Below are 10,625 nucleotides of genomic sequence, written 5' to 3' on the forward strand. Positions count from 1 at the left end.
AATTAAAGCAGGTTTTCAATGTCTTAAATGCGGATGTTTATTTGATACAACTAAATGCTCTTATACAGAAAAATATTTATTCTTTGATTATGAAGCGATGCAAGAAACAGGCAAACACATCGCTAATTTAGTTATATCTCACGATTTTAGCGGAAATGTTAATTCTTTTAAGACTAACGAAGATTTCTGTAAATGGTTAATTTCTAGAGATCATCGAGGACACACAGCTATTGCACATTATTCTAAAGGTTATGATTCTTACTTTATTTTAAAATATTGCGTTGAAAACGGTATTAAACCTTTCTGCGTATATAATGGATCTAAAATAATGTTAATGGAAATAAAATCAATTAATTTAAGAATTATTGATAGTAGTAATTTTGTTCAAGGACCTTTAAAAAACTTCCCTAAAACATTCGGTCTAAAAGAACTTAAAAAAGGTTATTTTCCACATTTCTTCAATACAACAGAAAATCAGAATTATATTGGAAAAATACGTGATGCAGAATACTATGGTTTTAATTCTATGAAACCAAAAGAAAGGGAAGAGTTTTTAGAATGGCATAAACAAAAAAGAAAAGAAAATTATTTGTTTGATTTTAAAAAAGAACTTTATGATTATTGTAATTCTGATGTTGATATATTAAGAAGAGGATGTCTTGAATTAAGAAATCAGTTTCTAGAAATTGCGAATATAGATCCTTTTAGATATATTACTATTGCAGGTGTTTGCTTGGCTATATATAGATCAAAATATATTAAGAAAGATACAATAGCTGTTGTTGATAATCCGAAAAAAGATCAATATTCTCAACAATCAATTTCATGGTTAAATAGTTTTCATAATCCAAATATAAAACACGCATTAAACAATGGTGAAGTGAAAATATGTGGATCAAAAGTTGACGGATTTGATAAAAAATCCAATACTGTTTACCAATATCACGGGTGTTTTTCGCATGGTTGTACTAAATGTTATAGTTCAGATTTTATTAATAATAAGAATAAAACAACTATGGAAGATCTTTATGAGAAAACAATAGAAAGAAGCGAGGAATTAAAAAAAGCTGGTTATAACTTAATAGAAATGTGGGAATGTGAGTGGACGAAGTCAAAAGAATATAAGAAAGAAATGAAACAAATTGAAGAAGAAATTAAGGAACAGGAAGAACTTAATCCTAGAAAAGCATTCTTTGGAGGAAGAACGAATGCAACAAAATTGCGCGTTAAGGGGAAGAAAATGAAATATATAGATATTTGCAGTTTATATCCAACAGTACAATGTTACAATGATTATCCAGTTGGACATCCTACTAAAATATTCAAACCTCGTACGTATAATTCAGATTGGTATGGTTTAATAAAATGTGCAATTTTACCACCAAAAGGTTTGTATCACCCCGTTTTACCTGTTAAGAATAAAACCAAATCTGGTGATGAAAAACTAACATTTCCATTATGTCAATTGTGCGCAAAACTAAATAATCAAAAAGATAAATGTTCTCATACGGAATCTCAAAGAATTATCAGAGGAACCTGGTGTACCAACGAAGTAAAAAAAGCAATTGAAAAGGGTTACAAAATAATAACTATTGATGAGGTTTGTCATTTTTACGAAAAATCATCAAATTTATTTAAAGGATATGTGAAAGCGTTTATGAAAATTAAATTAGAAACAAGCCCTTGGCAGGATGATTTTGAATCAGAAGAAGAATATAGAAAAGCTGTAAAAGAAAATCTAGGTATTGAATTGGGTAAAATAGAAAATAATCCTGGAAAGAGGGCTGTTGCAAAAATATGCTTAAATTCCTTATGGGGTAAATTTGGGCAAAGACAAAATATGGGTGCAACAGAATATGTTACAGATGTTAAAAGGTTTTATGAAATTTTATTAGACGACAAACTTGATAATATACGTATAAACGATATAAATGAAAATATGTTACAAATTGATTATAAGTTAAAAGATTGTTATGTTGAAAATGATTTCAATACCAATATATTTATAGCCGCTTTTACAACTGCAAACGCAAGACTAAGATTATACGAAATGTTAGATAAATTAGGAAAAAGCGTAGCATATTATGACACAGATAGTATTGTATATATAGATGATGGAAAAAACACTGTTAAAACAGGTTGTCTATTGGGAGATTGGACAGACGAATTAGGTAAAGGCGTATGGATAATAGACTGGATATCAACAGGTCCAAAAAGTTATTGTTATAAGACTAATACAGGTAAAGTTGTTTGCAAAATTAAAGGATTTACGTTAAACTATGAAACGTCCAAAAAGATTAATTCCGATAGCATGAATAATATTTTAGAAAAGTCCAGCAGAGCCGCTCCAGAGTCAAAAACGAACAAAGATTGCAAAATCAGTACACAATATAATCGAATTACCAGATACTAAAACTAAAAAACTTTTAAATAAAATAGAAACAAAAGAATTTGGTTTTGTTTATGACAAGAGAGTTATTCTAAAAAACTTTGATACAATACCATTTGGATATTAATCCTTTTCGTTAATAATAAATAATCCTTCTTTATTGTTAGGTAATTAATAATTTATTATATTATGTAAATGGAAAATTTTATTAAGCAAACTAGCTTCGACTTTGGACTAACTTCATCAGGCTTCATAGAGTTTCGAAATTGATTAAAAACTTGTGGTGTTAAATGAATGGAATTCAATCAAGCTTCATGAGTCCAGGAATTTTACATTTTTTTTACATTGACATTTGTTTGTTTTGTCTGTGATTGTTGCATTCTGCATTGTTAGGTTTGGTGAATTTCAATTGAACATGTTTGATGTTCATTGTCTTACTAAAGAAATATTAGAACAAATTAAATCAAGTGTCGTACTACTAACAGTAAGTACTTATATTTATTTTGCCTGTTTATTTACCGAATAAAGAAGTTTGTGAAATTAATAACATATGCAATACAATATACAGATCTCACAAAACAGTATTTTAGATTTTAAGTTGTTGGCAACACTGGCTGTCAACTGTGTCAACGGTGTCAACAGGCACAACCTCATAATCTCAATTATTTTATTACTATTACTCGGTGAGCTCAATTATAGTTGAATTTTTTTAATAAACAATTGTCAAAACGTTGTCTTGTTGGTATGAGCCAAATTGTGATTTTCATGATAATACGATTGGGCACATTGAGTGTCAACATTTTTTTATGTAACTGAGCCTGCGCCCTAACGAGCGAGAGTTTATTTTAAATTCGAAAAGGTTTCTCCTGATTTCTCATTAAATTTGCTTTGAAAATGAATTCACGGAAGAAAGGTACGGGAAGTGAAGTGAACATAACCTTAACCATGATTTGGTGTCAAATTGTTATACAGCTGGTCCATATGTCCAAATTTTAGGGTGGTACAGTATGGTTTTTTACTTCATTTTGACACTGACAATTGTTTATTAAAAAAAATTCACTATACAATCGGTCGTTGTTATTCTATTGTCTATGTTCTGTGATTCTAGGCAACATTCTAGGGTTTGATGGGTTTGATCAACATGGCAAAAGGTATTTATGCGAAAATTGTAAAAAAGTGAAAAAAACCTGTTTTCTTCTGCAGATAAGATAAATAAATTTATAAAAGAAATAATCGAAATGCAAGAACGTCGGCAAAACAGCAAAACCAACATGCATCTTAACAACGTTAGAGTGGTCTTCAGCGGCCAACAATATTACGCAAACGTACAAATAACTACGGAGGCAATAATCATCAAGCCACATGATGAAGAAATACCAGTGACTTACTTTTTACCGGTCCACTTACGTGGATATAGTGAAGTTGAAAATAGGGGTTTAAGAATAAACCAGCGCTTTAATAGACCCCCGTACAACTTATATTTTCGGACACCAGCTCAATGTGCGAGAGCTCTTAGACGAATAAGGGTTATCACTGGGTATTGTTACGTTATAAATTACGCTCCCGAAACTGGGCAACCCTGTTACCGGTTACAAATCCGGAATGTTCAGGGGTATAACGAACAAGTCGTGGCTTCGACTCGGTTTACAATGCGGACCACGAGAAACGCCGACTGAAGCTGAAAATTTGGTGAGAACAGCCCGGAGTACGGGAAATGATACACAATCTTCCCACTAATCGTTTATTCAGATGTCAACAACGAAAATAATGATATAAATGAAAAAGGAAAACAACGAAGCCTGACTAGCCTAATGGCGTGTACAAATTTAAATAACCCTAACTCTTCGGAGGGTCCTCCGGATCCCAGACGTTCAACAAACGAGTACCGGCGAAACAAAAAAAATTCCTTTCTTTAGCGAAGGAGGAAGGCCGACTGATCCTACGTAACGTCGCTATTCGGCTACGCCGCCCGCATAAGCGGAGAGGTCCTCCAAGTCTTTCTTCGCTCCAAAAAAAAATTGAAGTTAAGATGTTTTTCTTCGGTACGGACCGGTGAAGAACCACGCGCAAAAAAATGTTCGGTGAGCGCGATACACAATTCCTGGCGAGGTCGCTCACGGATTGATAATCGTTCGTGAATATAAAAACCCGACGGACTTGATAAGGAAATTTTTTCTTAAGTTAGTACAATTATTGAAATCACGCGCCTTATGACAAAACTGGAACTTTAACAGTCGAACAAATTATAAATCCTAAACGCGATATACAAATTAAATGCAACTGATGGAAACTATTCACCCGTCGAAATAATGAGTTGACAAGGGAAATTTGACAATAGTTAAATACAAACGCTCAATTAGTTCGACGGAGTGACAAATTATACAACCAAAACTTTGGGAAGCCACGGCCTGTGGAAAATGTGGTGTCACCACTGCTCCTGACTTGCTGGAGGGTGGATCCGGCACCTTCCGGTGAGTCCGGGGACGACCTGGACTGACAGGACCCGACGAGATCCTGATCCGCAAAAGCGTTCGGTCTGGAAACTTCCGTAGTGAAATCCGTGATCCGCTTGGCGATGTGGGCGGTGGTACTTAGGCGAATCGTCTCCAACGGCCCTCGTGAACTCCACTACGTCGTCTCGTCGGCCCTGCAAATTCACTCGATCACTGTCCCCTTGACTCTCCCCAGGCACTGACAACACCACCGGCAAAAGGTCGTGAAAAATCTCTCTGTCCGTCTCTGGTTCCCCCGATTTATAGCTTCCACCCCCTCTATGCGCAGATTTTTCGGCGGAAGTCCGAGTACGTTTCCGTCGCGATGGATTCTAGAACCTTCTAGACAATCGCGCGGCGATTTAAATCGTAACAGTATGTAACATTCTAACCCGTTTAATATTTAATATATGTGGTTATTTTACAAGCACTTGTGTTGCGTAATGAATAATTGTATTTTTTACAGGGCAGAATCAACCTCGGAATCCTCAGAAAACTAAACGGCGCGCTGCTAATTGTTAATTATACAACAGCATAATTTTTTATTATTTGTCCAAGCGTCTGTATGTTTTGGATAATTCAAAAAATAAAAATTATTAATGAACTATTGTATATATTTTATTCTACAGGGTGCGTCTGCTTAAACTTTATATTTGAATATCTTCCTTATTTTAAATGACTGCTCAATGATATTTAGTCTTAATAAAGGCTGCATTGCCCTCTTTACATAGGCACTACAAAAATTAACAAGGATCTGGACAGAAGAGGAATATTCAAGAAAAAAATTAATGAAAAAAATTTATTTTCTGCATTTTCTAACATGCATATCAAATGTTTCTGTGTAGATTTTCTGCCTAATAATCACCCTAGTGCTTATTATTGACCAATAAATTAATGTTAAATAAAGACAATTTCCAGACTTCATTCACCAGTGTGTATTTACCACGGCCTCCTAGATTCATAAGAGACTCGTCTCTTATCCGGCCTGCCGCATTCGTAGTTCTAAGCATTATTTTTGTTTTATAGGGTGCGCCACAATACGGGGCTTATGTGTTGTACTGGTTGCCTGCCTTGCAGGAAATTATTGTTTTATAGAGGTGTTTTCAACATTTTTCAACAGTTTTAACGCACACATACATCTGACACTTTTTCAAAATCTCAAATTAAAAACATTTTTTATGAACGGTAAATTTAATTTCAACAAATTTCTTTTTTATTATTTTTTGTTATTTGTCTGTGAGTGCAAGTTACAAAAATTTACAATGACAGGAAGTTCTAATTTTTAAATAAGTGTCTCACTCACATTTTACCATGAACAGGACAATGAATTAGTGGATTTCCCGAAAGATATGAGGCCACGATATTCTTCAAAACAAAATTTATATTTTCCTTTGAAATGCTTGGTAGAATTTCTACTATTATTGAAATTATTGTAAATTGTATAGTTTGCGAACGAGAAATTGGAATTTAAGTTTCTTCACTTGCAATGGGTTTAGGGTAGATTGTAAAGATTATAATATTGCTAGTTACTAAAAAGGGATGGCGAATATCGGCAAAATGCAGATTGTTTGTCCCTCCTGGAATGAACTGCTCATAGTCGTAAATCTTCATTATTATCTATAATGTTTAACCTACCCAAAACCCATTGCAAGATGCAAGTGAAGAAGCTAAAATTCCAATTTCTCATTCCCAAACTATACTAGACCCACAAATTGATCTTTGGGGTAACTTAGCCTTCCTCTATCTTAGTAATAAATTAATTCCAGCAACGGGATTTTCTTTTTCGAATTTGAATCTTGTAAATGTGACAAGCAATAATCACATCCATGGATTGCCTCCGTTATTTTCATAATTAAGTAGCCACATAAAAAAGCTGTTGCCGCCGTCTCAATTTGAAAATTGGTACTTGGCAAATAACTAAAAGAAGACAATTTTTCTAGTTTTTCCAGAGAACTATCTTGCAAGGTGACTGAAATATTTACATTGGTCCTTAAATTTTGGAATCTTGGTAAAATTTTACTACTTGCATATTCTGCGGCACTCATGATATGATCTCTCAGTCCTGTCTTCGAGTGTCTTCCATGCCGCATTTAAAGTTATATCATTGGGTAGATTATGATAAGAAGTGTTAACTTTATGTCGTGAACTAATACAACATTTTTTCTTTGTTTGTGGCATTTTTTAAAGTTTCAACTGCACTTAGTTTTTCAAATTGACAATTTATTATATAAAATGTCATTATTCATACGTATTTTTAGTTGCATATACTAATATATGGATCACATTAAAGTCGCTAGATGGACATACTATACGGGGAATTTCATAGGGGAATTTTCAATAGTAATACAACGAGTGGGTACGAAATTGCCGGAAATTTTCGACCTCAGATACGAGTATTTGTTTCTTAAGACAATTTTGACGAGTGAGCAAAGCGAACGAGTGAAAATTGTCATATATAATATACCAAGGGACAGATATATTGCCGGAAATTTTTTCGAGCAGTCCTCACACACGAGTGTTTGTAGCAAGAAAATTACACGAGGGCGCCAGCCCGAGGGTAATTTTGAGCGACAAACACGAGTGTTGGACTGCAAGAAAAAATTTCTGGCGATATATATCTGTCCCGAGGTATATTCGGAAGAGAATCGCCCGAAAAATTTTTTCCCTAGGTCAATTATATCGGAAATTTTCCCTAGGGAAAATTTCCGCTTAATAAAATCGTGATTGGTTGCTATTCAAACAATTCGGAGTTGTGATTTGTCAATATAAATCATGTGACATTTGAGGGCGATTTTCTTAAGAAACAAATACGAGTGGTCTGAGGAGAAAATTTCCGACAATTTCGTACCCACGAGTTTGTATTCGGCATGACAATTCACTGAGCGAAGATTGAAAAATTCTATGAAAGAAATACTTGAATAGTCGTTCGTGATTTAAAAAAGATTGTTATTGTACAATTCGTCAATAAATAGTGAAAATGTCAAAAAATTTCCGGCGGCAATTTTCACTAGTGAAAATTTCCGCGGCAATTTTTTTAAAACAAGCGTGATTGGTCCGTACTGACCAATTTCGTAAATCTGATTGGTCGAGAGAATGTCAGTTGAATTGTCAAAAGCAGACATTTATCGAATGCGACAGGCCGGATAAGAGACGAGTCTCTTATGAATCTAGGAGGCCGTGGTATTTACGTAAAAAAGTACTTCACGGCTTACTGATTTACAAAAAAAAAAACATAATTAATTTATTATTTGACAACGTCAAAGTAAAAAAGTTTGTGAAATCTTTGAAATAATCTTTTATACAAGATGTTATTCTCACAGCAAGAGAAAATTAATATTATTTTTACGTATGGAGTGTCACAGGTGCTATCGAGCCGCAGCAAGAATTCTTCAGGACCGTCAAGAAAATGATAAATTTTCCGAAATGAATATCAGATGAATTGTAAAGCTGTTTGAAGATACTGGCAGTGTTAAAGAATTGCCACGAGTAAGGGATGCACTCCCCAAAAATATTAACTTTCAAAATGCCGTTGTTGGTTAGGTAACTGAAAATCCACACACAAGCACAAGAACAGTAGCGGCTACACTGAATGTCTCACAAAGCACGATTATTAGAACTTTAAAGTCTTTGAAATTTCATCCATATGAAATGATCCTGCAACAAGAACGGAGTTTTTATTCCAGAATTGAAAGGTGTCTGAAAGTTAATGGTTTAAATAAATTTTGAGCCTCTTATTTAGTTATAATTATTTTGCTGCTAATTGTGTTACATTGTTGAATTTATTGCAGATATTTTAATTGTTATTATTTAGGATGTGCTTAAATTATTTATTCACCTTCACCCCCTCTTTAAGCTTGACGCACCCACTTCCATAATAGCCACTTTTATAAATAAAAACAAAAAAAATAGGAGGGTACCGGGTACCCCGTGATTCATTGTTTAAAAAATAAAATTAATAACATTTAAATTCGTTTTATTGAAAACTTACTTTAAAATAGTTTAGTAAATTTTTCCAGAGAAGACTGATCCCTAGGATGCAGACGTACCTACACCGGGGTTTGTACATACATACCCATTTGAGTTTTTATTGTATTTTACCAAATAGTTCAGAAATAAAAGAATTTTAAATAAGATAACAATGCCCCGTCAAATTGACGTATCTAAATTATTTGCTGAAAAATGAGTAATCTGTGAAACAAATTCGTAACAACTTTTTCTCCCTACCGGTTAGAAATGTAGGCTGTGTATACCTCATTTGAGGTGAGAAAATTCAACTTTCTCGCTAAGGTAAGAAAGTTAATCATGAAATGTTTATGGTAAAACTGTATCAAAATACAAATGTCAAAAGTGTCAAAAGTGAAATAAGTTATTGATAAATGAAAGCCAATTCAATGAAGTAAGTTGGTAGGTCAATCATATAATCTGGAAAATAAACAGATAAGCTAGGTAGGTAGATTACTTTACCCTGTTTATATCAAATTTTCGAACAAACCTCAAATCTTCAAATGCGATGACAAGTTAATTAAACAAATAACACAGCCTACTATTCAATTCTCAAAATTTTCGTTTTAATCACGAATATAACCATCTTTTTTGACTTTTTTCAACAAAGTTGTGCCGGTAGGGAAAAAAATTGTATTCAAACCTTGTTAAGAAAGTGTCCTTGCAGACCTTAGGCACTTACAAACCTCGTCTACGACTCGGTTTATAATCTTTGCCTGCGGTCTGCAAGAAACCACTTTCTTACCTTGGTTTGAAATATACTATTTACGCATAAACTCTGTTTTGAACACAGCTGGAAAATTAGTTCTTTTTAACACTAATTTATTGCGTAGTCATCAGTAAAAGTGTAATAAAAACAATACAGGTCGATACAGAGGCCACAGCTGAATATGTTATACTCCGTAATCTGAGAAAAAGCCAAAAAAAAAAAAGTTTTACTGCGGTTATTTTTCAAATAGCTCTGTATCCTTGCAGGTTTCGTTAACTTTTGTTAAGCACGTGTCAAGAGGTCATTGAGATATATAATATTGCTAAATATTATTTACCTTAATTGATAATTAAAAAAGATATTCGGATATAAAGTTTTAGTAGACGCACCCTGTATATGCTAATCCTTTATTGTTGCTATAACAAGGTAAAATCCTTAAATTTGAGCCGTTATTGTGCTAAATAGACCCATATAGTACAAACTTCATAACAGGGGAAAATCGCAATAAATAATCCTATTCATTAACAAATAGTTTTCACATCAATTTTACAGACAGGGTGTTTTACCCCGTCGGAAAAATCTATCAATATTTGAAATTGATTAAAAACATGTTCAATGAGTTGATTTCTAGAATCATTAAATCTGTGCTGAACAGACCCACCTACATGAGTTTGTATAGCATGCTTTCTAACTTATAGAAACAGGGCAAAATCTTAGAAAATGTTAATTTTAAAATATACCTTCAAACGAGGGTGTTTTCACGATTTTTTCTGCTTTTCAGTTTACCCTTGAAAATCGGGGTGTTTTCCTTAAAAAGTGGCAGTGTGTTGAAGGGGCCTTCTTACTACTTCATGACTGACATTAAATTATCGCTTTGATATGTTGCCTACCCGTTATTATGCCACAAATGACAATTTTTGAATGCCAAAAAGACAAAAACATGACAAGAGTAAAAAGTAAGGTTATTAATGTAAAGGTTGTTTTAGAGTTTATATCATGACATTGACAATAGTGCCCGAAATTTTAATTCCGC

The 10,625-nt window shown here is 33.5% G+C and overlaps 1 long non-coding RNA gene across 1 annotated transcript; it reads left to right on the plus strand.

Annotated features, from left to right (window-relative positions):
• Positions 1–3,011: 3,011 nt before the first annotated feature.
• LOC138135396 (uncharacterized) lies at positions 3,012–5,486 on the plus strand. The gene is made up of 4 exons (XR_011160968.1): positions 3,012–3,072; positions 3,498–3,540; positions 3,593–3,926; positions 5,348–5,486. It is a non-coding gene; the product is annotated as an uncharacterized lncRNA (long non-coding RNA).
• The last annotated feature ends 5,139 nt before the right edge of the window (positions 5,487–10,625 follow it).

Source organism: Tenebrio molitor, chromosome 7, assembly GCF_963966145.1.
Source record: "Tenebrio molitor chromosome 7, icTenMoli1.1, whole genome shotgun sequence".
In the NCBI taxonomy this organism is placed as follows: Eukaryota; Metazoa; Arthropoda; class Insecta; order Coleoptera; family Tenebrionidae; genus Tenebrio; species Tenebrio molitor.